The 10,000-nt window shown below is 45.8% G+C and overlaps 2 protein-coding genes across 2 annotated transcripts in view; both read left to right on the top strand.

The window, feature by feature from the left end:
- Window positions 1-10,000, top strand: part of LOC129820314 (CUB and sushi domain-containing protein 2-like) — a 625,656-nt gene that overhangs the window by 64,968 nt on the left and 550,688 nt on the right. The gene's annotated exons all lie outside the window — the stretch shown is intronic.
- Window positions 9,461-10,000, top strand: part of LOC129820316 (ATP synthase subunit a-like) — a 3,391-nt gene continuing 2,851 nt past the window's right edge. The window contains exons 1-2 of the mRNA XM_055877383.1: window positions 9,461-9,520; window positions 9,579-10,000. The exon at window positions 9,579-10,000 is cut by the window's right edge and continues 2,851 nt beyond it. The gene's annotated coding sequence lies outside the window, so the exon portion shown is untranslated. The remainder of the gene's footprint in view (window positions 9,521-9,578) is intronic.

Genomic DNA, 10,000 nt, shown 5'->3' with positions numbered 1-10,000 from the left:
TGGCTTCACCGTGGAATGCTGAGCTCAACGCTTTCGTGTTCAATGGCGGCCATTTTGAGTTTAATCAGGATGTGATGCGGTCAAGGGTGAGGTAGGTGCTGACGAGCAAGGAGACGGATAGCAGGGATGGGATGGGGGTGGGAGAGAGATGGGAGGGGGGGGGAGAGAGATGGGAGGGGGGGGGGAGAGATGGGAGTGGGAAGGGAGAGAGATGGGAGGGGAGGGGGATTGGAGAGAGATGGGAGGGGAGGGGAGAGAGTTGGGATGGGAGTGGGAGTGAAGAGAGATAGGAGGGGAGGGGGATGGGAGAGAGATGGGAGGGGAGGGGATGGGAGTGAGATGGGAGGCTAGGGGATAGAAGAGAGATGGGAGGCTAGGGGGATGGGAGAGAGATGGGAGGCTAGGGGGATGGGAGAGAGATGGGAGGCTAGGGGGATGGGAGTGAGATGGGAGGCTAGGGGATAGAAGAGAGATGGGAGGCTAGGGGGATGGGAGAGAGATGGGAGGCTAGGGGGATGGGAGAGAGATGGGAGGCTAGGGGGATGGGAGTGAGATGGGAGGCTAGGGGATAGAAGAGAGATGGGAGGCTAGGGGATGGAAGAGAGATGGGAGGCGAGGGGATGGGAGAGAGATGGGAGGCTAGGGGGATGGGAGAGAGATGGGAGGCTAGGGGGATGGGAGAGATGGGAGGGGAGGGGAATGGGAGAGAGATGGGAGGCAAGGGGATGGGAGAGAGATGGGAGGCTAGGGGAATGGGAGAGAGATGGGAGGCTAGGGGGATGGGAGAGAGATGGGAGGCTAGGGGGATGGGAGTGAGATGGGAGGCTAGGGGGATGGGAGAGAGATGGGAGGCTAGGGGGATGGGAGAGATGGGAGGGGAGGGGAATGGGAGAGAGATGGGAGGCAAGGGGGATGGGAGAGAGATGGGAGGCTAGGGGGATGAAAGAGAGATGGGAGGCTAGGGGGATGGGAGAGATGGGAGGGGAGGGGAATGGGAGAGAGATGGGAGGCAAGGGGGATGGGAGAGAGATGGGAGGCTAGGGGGATGAAAGAGAGATGGGAGGCTCGGGGGATGGGAAGCGAGATGGGAGGCTAGGGGGATGGGAGAGAGATGGGAGGCTAGGGGGATGGGAGAGAGATGGGAGGCTAGGGGGATGGGAGAGAGATGGGAGGCTAGGGGGATGGGAGAGAGATGGGAGGCTAGGGGGATGGGAGAGAGATGGGAGGCTAGGGGGATGGGAGAGAGATGGGAGGCTAGGGGGATGGGAGAGAGATGGGAGGCTAGGGGGATGGGAGAGAGATGGGAGGCTAGGGGGATGGGAGAGAGATGGGAGGGGAGGGGAATGGGAGAGAGATGGGAGGCTAGGGGATGGAAGAGAGATGGGAGGGGAGGGGAATGGGAAAGCCTCTGGTCCCTAAAAGCCTCTAGTCTCTATATTACTGTCTGTTACACTCTCTGGTCCCTAAAAGCCTCTAGTCTCTAAATTACTGGCTGTTACTCTCTGGTCCCTAAAAGCCTCTAGTCTCTATATTACTGTCTGTTACACTCTCTGGTCCCTAAAAGCCTCTAGTCTCTAAACTACTGCCTGTTACACTCCCTGGTCCCTAAAAACCTCTAGTCTCTAAATTACTGGCTGTTACACTCTCTGGTCCCTAAAAGCCTCTAGTCTCTAAATTACTGGCTGTTACACTCTCTGGTCCCTAAAAGCCTCTAGTCTCTAAACTACTGCCTGTTACACTCCCTGGTCCCTAAAAGCCTCTAGTCTCTAAATTACTGGCTGTTACACTCTCTGGTCCCTAAAAGCCTATAGTCTCTATATTACTGCCTGTTACTCTCTGGTCCCTAAATGCCCCTAGTCTCTAAATTACTTACCTTTTGGGGTGTGGTTGACCCGGTGCCTTTGTGCTACTCAGTTTAACTTTGGTTGGGAATCAATTTGAGCACTGTAGTCGACATATTTTTAACGCAATGTTTCTGCGTTCACAGAGATCACATTCAAGGAAAACTGCAGATGTAGATTTCACTTGGAAAGTACCTTTTAAATGTTACTTGTGCTATAACATGGTTTCTGATGGAATCCCTTTCTCTCTGAGGATAATTCACTGTAACTATAAGCCGTAGAACCTGTAAGATAGCATACGACGATAATACAAGGGTGTTTTTGTGTGATTTATTATATTGCACCGTGTGGTTTATACAAAAACGACATCATGTTATTTCTTGTATACAAGAAACTAGATACATGGTTAAACGTGTCCTTCAGCTCAGCATAAAGCGGTGAGGACTCGATTTTTCTAGACTTTACCTTTTTGTGCTTCGTTGTGCAGCAGTTAGTTTAGTGGTTAGAGCATTGGACTAGTAACCAGCAGGTAGTCTAGTGGTTAGAGTGTTGGGCCAGTAACCAGCAGGTAGCCTAGTGGTTAGAGCGTTGGACCAGTAACCAGCAGGTAGCCTAGTGGTTAGAGTGTTCGGCCAGTAACCAGCAGGTAGCCTAGTGGTTAGAGTGTTCGGCCAGTAACCAGCAGGTAGCCTAGTGGTTAGAGTGTTAGGCCAGTAACCAGCAGGTAGCCTAGTGGTTAGTGTTGGGCCAGTAACCAGCAGGTAGCCTAGTGGTTAGAGTGTTGGGCCAGTAACCAGCAGGTAGCCTAGTGGTTAGTGCGTTGGACTAGTAACCAGCAGGTAGTCTAGTGGTTAGAGTGTTAGGCCAGTAACCAGCAGGTAGCCTAGTGGTTAGAGTGTTAGGCCAGTAACCAGCAGGTAGTCTAGTGGTTAGAGTGTTAGGCCAGTAACCAGCAGGTAGCCTAGTGGTTAGAGTGTTAGGCCAGTAACCAGCAGGTAGCCTAGTGGTTAGAGAGTTGGGCCAGTAACCAGCAGGTAGCCTAGTGGTTAGAGAGTTGGGCCAGTAACCAGCAGGTAGTCTAGTGGTTAGAGTGTTGGACTAGTAACCAGCAGGTAGCCTAGTAGTTAGAGCGTTGGACTAGTAACCAGCAGGTAGCCTAGTTGTTAGAGTGTTGGACTAGTAACCAGCAGGTAGCCTAGTAGTTAGAGTGTTGGACTAGTAACCAGCAGGTAGCCTAGTGGTTAGAGAGTTGGGCCAGTAACCAGCAGGTAGTCTAGTGGTTAGAGCGTAGGGCCAGTAACCCCCAGGTAGCCTAGTTGTTAGAGTGTTGGGTCAGTAACCAGCAGGTAGCCTAGTGGTTAGTGTTGGGCCGGTAACCAGCAGGTAGCCTAGTGGTTAGAGTGTTGGACTAGTAACCAGCAGGTAGCCTAGTTGTTAGAGTGTTGGACTAGTAACCAGCAGGTAGTCTAGTGGTTAGAGTGTTGGACTAGTAACCAGCAGGTAGCCTAGTGGTTAGAGCATTGGACTAGTAACCAGCAGGTAGCCTAGTGGTTAGAGCGTTGGACTAGTAACCAGCAGGTAGCCTAGTGGTTAGTGCGTTGGGCCAGTAACCAGCAGGTAGCCTAGTTGTTAGAGTGTTGGGTCAGTAACCAGCAGGTAGCCTAGTGGTTAGAGTGTTGGGCCAGTAACCAGCAGGTAGCCTAGTTGTTAGAGTGTTGGGCCAGTAACCAGCAGGTAGTCTAGTGGTTAGAGTGTTGGGCCAGTAACCAGCAGGTAGCCTAGTGGTTAGTGCGTTGGGCCTGTAACCAGCAGGTAGTCTAGTGGTTAGAGTGTTGGGCCAGTAACCAGCAGGTAGCCTAGTGGTTAGTGCGTTGGGCCAGTAACCAGCAGGTAGCCTAGTTGTTAGAGCGTTGGGCCAGTAACCAGCAGGTAGTCTAGTGGTTAGAGTGTTGGGCCAGTAACCAGCAGGTAGTCTAGTGGTTAGAGTGTTGGGCCAGTAACCAGCAGGTAGTCTAGTGGTTAGAGTGTTGGGCCAGTAAACCAGCAGGTAGCCTAGTTGTTAGAGCAGGTAGCCTGGTGGTTAGAGTGTTGGGTCGGTAAATGAAAGGTTGTTGGATTGAATCCCTGAGCTGACAAGGTAAAACTCTGTCGTTCTGCCCCTGAACAAGGCAGTTAACCCACTGTTCCCCGGTAGGCAGTCATTGTACAGTAAATAATAATTTATTCTTAACTGAGTTGCCTACTTAAATGAAGGTTACAAAAATAAAAAAAATGTTGTTTTCCACAATTACATAGAGTAGCCAAATAGAAAAAGTAGCCAACCAGGCTCCAGCAGGCTGGGGGGGGGGGGTGTTAAGATATTTTTTGGGCCAAACAAGCTCTTTGGTGGCTTCTGGTACATTCTAATGCTAGATTGAATTTTCAACCAGGGACTATCAGGAACTCACACAGATAATTTTTCCCCCCACAATTTGACAGTGTTGGTTTTGCCAGCTGTTGTACAATTTGATATAAAAACAGCATAAATGTAATTTTTCCTTCACGGAGCCTTTAAAGAGTCCTGTAAGAGTCTGCTGACTTCTGCAGGCTACATGCTTCCATTTTAATAGGCATCTCAACCTTCTGCAATACAGGTGGAAGAATGAAGTTGTTACGTTCGTCGTTGTAAGAATTTGTCGGACCAAGATGCAACGTGGTTAATCATATTTATTAATGATAACCAGCAACAAAACAAGAACGAGAAACCAACGAAACATACAGCCTTGTAGGGCTCAACAGCAACAATACAAAAAACAAGATCCCACAAACTAAGGTGGAAAAAAGGCTGCCTAAATATGATCCCCAATCAGAGACAACGATAGACAGCTGCCTCTGATTGGGAACCTGGCCAACAAAGAAATAGAAAACATAGAATGCCCACCCAAATCACACCCCGACCTAACCAAACAGAGAAATAAAAAATGCTCTTGTCTAGGACTGGGGTGCCGCTAGCGGCACACCCCCCCCCACCCCCACTGAAAAGGCAGAGCCGCGAAATTCAAAACAAATATTTTTTTTAAATATTTAACTTTCACACATTAAAGTCCAATACAGCTAATGAAAGACACAGATCTTGTGAATCCAGCTAACATGTCCGATTTTTAAAATGTTTTACAGGGAAGACACAATATGTAAAGATGTAAATCTATTAGCTAAACACATTAGCATAATCCACCATCTTTTCTTTGTCCACCAACACCACTAGCTATCACCAATTCGGCTAAACTAAGATATTGATAGCCACTAACCAAGAAAAAAACTCATCAGATGACAGTCTGATAACATATTTATGGTATAGGATAGGTTTTGTTAGAAAAATGTGCATATTTCAGGTAGATGTCATAGTTTACAATTGCACCCACCGTCACAAATGGACTAGAATAATTACAATGAGCAACGTGTTTACCTAACTACTAATCATCAAACATTTCGTAAAAATACACAGCATACACTAATCGAAAGACACAGATCCTGTGAATACAGACAATATTTCAGATTTTCTAAGTGTCTTACAGCGAAAACACAATAAATCGTTATATTAGCATACCACATATGCAAACGTTAACCGAGCACTGATTCTAGCCAAAGAGAGCGATAACGTAAACATCGCCAAAATATATTAATTTTTTCACTAACCTTCTCAGAATTCTTCCGATGACACTCCTGTAACATCATATTACACAATCCATATACAGTTTGTTCGAAAATGTGCATATTTAGCCACCAAAATCATGGTTAGACAATGACAAAAGTAGCCCAGCTGGTCAGACAATGTCGTGCGCCATATTAGACAGTGATCTAGTCTTATACATAAATACTCATAAACTTGACTAAAAAATACAGGGTGGACAGCGATTGATAGACAATTTAATTCTTAATACAATCGCGGAATTATATTTTTTAAATTATCCTTACTTTTCAATACAGTTTGCGCCAAGCGAAGCTACGTCAAACAAGATGGCGTCCTAAGCCATTAACATTTTTCGACAGAAACACGATTTATCATAATAAATTGTTCCTACTTTGAGCTGTTCTTCCATCAGAATCTTGGGCAAAGAATCCTTTCTTGGGTCTAATCGTCTTTTGGTCGAAAGCTGTCCTCTTGCCATGTAGAAATGCACATTGCGTTTGGCATGAACTGGAACCATGCCCAGAGATTCACAGTGTCTCAGAAATAAACGTCCAAAAATCGCACTAAACGGGTATAAATTGCTATGAAACGGTTTAAATTAACTACCTTATGATGTTTTTAACTGCTATAACGAGTAGAAACATGACCGGAGAAATATTACTCCCTACACTAATGCTTGGAACAAGTGCGGGTCGGTGTCCTCCGCGCGCCTGACGCAGCTGGAAAAGAGTTCCTACCTACAGGTTTTTTTGATTTATAGTGGCTGTGATTGGGCAATCGACACCATTCAAATCGTCATCACGTAAAGGCATCCAGGGGAAGACGTAAGCAGTGTCTGTATGCTCATAGCTGTAACAGTGGCCTTTTAACTGACTCCAGATCAGGGGCCAAAATGTGTGAAATCTGACTCCATGAAAGGGAAATTGCTGTAGAATGAGTTCTGTTCCACTCAGAGACAAAATTCCAACGCCTATAGAAACTATAGACTGTTTTCTATCCAATAATAGTAATAATATGCATATTGTACGATCAAGAATTTAGTAGGAAGCCGTTTAAAAAATTACACGATTTACATAAATAGTGACAACAGCACCCCCTAGCCTCAACAGGCTAAGGTCAGGGCGTGACAGCAGTGGGTGTTATTCATGGTCTCTGCTAATCAGAAAGCAGCAGTTAACCCTGTGACGCTAGGCTAGGCTAGACTAGGCTAAGCTAGGCTAGGCTAGGCTATGCTATGCTATGCTATGCTATGCTAGTCAGCTTTTCTGATGAGAATAATCCCGGATCCGGGATGGGTGGTCCATCGTCAACACTAATTAAATCAGTAAACCTATATCAATATGTTTAATAATACCATATAAGTATCATTAGCTTTTAAAACCAACCATTTCATTTGATTTCTTTAATCATATATTCAACCAGAGTGAGGCTGTCACGATCGTCTTTGGGAGAGGGAGAGGACCAAGGCGTGTGCAAAATACATCTTCTTTTATTTAGAAGACAGGAAAAACCACACGAAACAAACACTAGACACAAACTAACAAAATAACAAACTGACGCCCGTGAAGCTATATCTACCAATAGTGCTGACACAAACACAAACACTACACATAGACACAGACAATTACCCACAAATGTATGATGCCTATGGCTGCCTTAAATATGGCTCCCAATCAGAGACAAATGAAAGACATATTTCTCTGATTGAGAACCACTCAGGCAACCATAGACATACCTAGAAACATTCACTCAACACAAACTCATACACTAAACCCAACACCCCCTTTTCCATATAACCACCCAAAACGAGACAAAACCCAAACATTCCCCATGTCACACCCTGACCTAACTAAAATAATAAAGAAAACAAAGAATACTAAGGCCAGGGCGTGACAGAGGCTCTCTCTCCACTAGCTATTGTTCCCGCAGTGAGGATTCACCATCTGTTTTCATCATTTATCTGCTGATTATTAATCAAACTATAATAAAAACCCGAAAAGTATGCAAATTAGGGAGACAAATGTACGACTCTTACCCATGTCATTTAGTAGGCTACTGACGTGTCACTCATTTTAATAACGTCACTGTCTGGCAAGTCCTAATGGACTTCATATCGAAAATACAAAAACTAGATTTTTAGTTTACTTGTCCTGATGTCATACCACGGACATATGAGTATGTAAATAATTTATGAACGGAAAGGATACATGAGATCGACTTTATTAAAGTCAGATCAACTTATTTTTTATAAACTAGTCCAGTTTGCTGTTCGTCTATCAAAGCACTGTAGTGTGCCACCCCTCTTTGGCTAAATTTGAAACTCGCCAGGGTCCAATGTTCCCTTTTTTAAATCACTTTTCGCCCCAAAAAAATCTACTGGGCTGAATAGAATTTCTACTATTTCTACCGGACATGATGTGGCTCCTAAATGCGTATGGGTCAAGCAGGACCTATAAGGTTGGCTTGTTTTCTCTCTCTATTCAGATATTAACATGTTCCCATTAGTTATTATGATATAGCATTAAAAGCTGTGTAATATATATTTAGCAATGCAAGTCATTACTCTGTTCTGTAGATTTGCATATCACCCAGCATCCTACTGCTGGTTTGCCTCTGACGCTAAGCAGGGTTGGTCCTGGTCAGTCCCTGGATGGGAGACCAGATGCTGATGGAAGTTGTGTTGGAGGACCAGTAGGAAGCATCCTTTCCTCTGGTCTATAAAAAAAATATCACAATCCCCCAGGGCAGTGATTGGGGACATTGTCCTGTGTAGGGTGCTGTCTTTCAGATGGGATGTTAAACGGGTGTCCTGACTCTCTGTGGTCACTAAAGATACCATGGCACTTATCATAAGAGTAGTGGTGTTAACCCCGGTGTCCTGGCAAAAATTCCAAATTTGTCATACCATCATGGCCACCTAATCATCTCTAGTTCCATTGAAGATAAATCTTATCGCTACAACATACAATGACATTCTAGATGATTCTGTGCTTCCATCTTTGTGGTAACGGTTTGGGGAAGGCCCTTTCCTGTTTCAGCATGACAATGCCCCTGTGCACAAAGCGAGGTCCAAACAGAAATGGTTTGTCGAGATTGGTGTGGAAGAACTTGACTGACCTCCACAAAGCCCTGACCTCAACCATTGAACAACTTTGGGATGAATTGGAACGCCGACTGCGAGCCAGGCCTAATCGCCCAACATCTGTGTCTCACTACTGCTCTTGTGGCTGAATGGAAACAAGTCCCCGCAGCAATGTTCCAACATCTAGTGGAAATCCTTCCCAGAAGAGTGGAGGCTGTTATAGCAGCAATCTTCCAACATCTAGTCGAAAGCCTTCCCAGAAGAGTGGAGGCTGTTATAGCAGCAATGTTCCAACATCTAGTGGAAATCCTTCCCAGAAGAGTGGAGGCTGTTATAGCAGCAATGTTCCAACATCTAGTGGAAATCCTTCCCAGAAGAGTGGAGGCTGTTATCGCAGCAATGTTCCAACATCTAGTGGAAAGCATTCCCAGAAGAGTGGAGGCTGTTATAGCAGCAATGTTCCAACATCTAGTGGAAATCCTTCCCTGAAGAGTGAAGGCTGTTATAGCAGCAATGTTCCATCATCTAGTGGAAAGCCTTCCCAGAAGAGTGGAGGCTGTTATAGCAGCAATGTTCCAACATCTAGTGGAAAGCCTTCCCAGAAGAGTGGAGGCTGTTATAGCAGCAATGTTCCAACATCTAGTGGAAAGCCTTCCCAGAAGAGTGAAGGCTGTTATAGCAGCAATGTTCCATCATCTAGTGGAAAGCCTTCCCAGAAGAGTGGAGGCTGTTATAGCAGCAATGTTCCAACATCTAGTGGAAAGCCTTCTCAGAAGAGTGGAGGCTGTTATAACAGCAATGTTCCAACATCTAGTGGAAAGCCTTCCCAGAAGCGTGGAGGCTGTTAGAGCAGCAATGTTCCAACATCTAGTGGAAAGCCTTCCCAGAAGAGTGGAGGCTGTTATAGCAGCAATGTTCCAACATCTAGTGGAAAGCCTTCTCAGAAGAGTGGAGGCTGTTATAGCAGCAATGTTCCAACATCCAGGTGGAAAGCCTTCCCAGAAGAGTGGAGGCTGTTATAGCAGCAATGTTCCAACATCTAGTGGAAAGCCTTCCCAGAAGAGTGGAGGCTGTTATAGCAGCAATGTTCCAACATCTAGTGGAAAGCCTTCCCAGAAGAGTGGAGGCTGTTATAGCAGCAATGTTCCAACATCTAGTGGAAAGCCTTCCCAGAAGAGTGGAGGCTGTTATAGCAGCAATGTTCCAACATGTAGTGGAAAGCCTTCCTAGAAGAGTGGAGGCTGTTATAGCAGCAATGTTCCAACATCTAGTGGAAAGCCTTCCCAGAAGAGTGGAGGCTGTTATAGCAGCAATGTTCCAACATCTAGTGGAAAGCCTTCCTAGAACAGTGGAGGCTGTTATAGCAGCAATGTTCCAACATCTAGTGGAAAGCCTTCCCAGAAGAGT

The sequence above is a fragment of the Salvelinus fontinalis genome, chromosome 22 (assembly GCF_029448725.1).
Source record: "Salvelinus fontinalis isolate EN_2023a chromosome 22, ASM2944872v1, whole genome shotgun sequence".
Lineage (NCBI taxonomy): Eukaryota > Metazoa > Chordata > Actinopteri > Salmoniformes > Salmonidae > Salvelinus > Salvelinus fontinalis.
The sequence above is the reverse complement of the archived record's forward strand: the minus strand, read 5'-3'. Positions and strand labels throughout refer to the sequence as shown.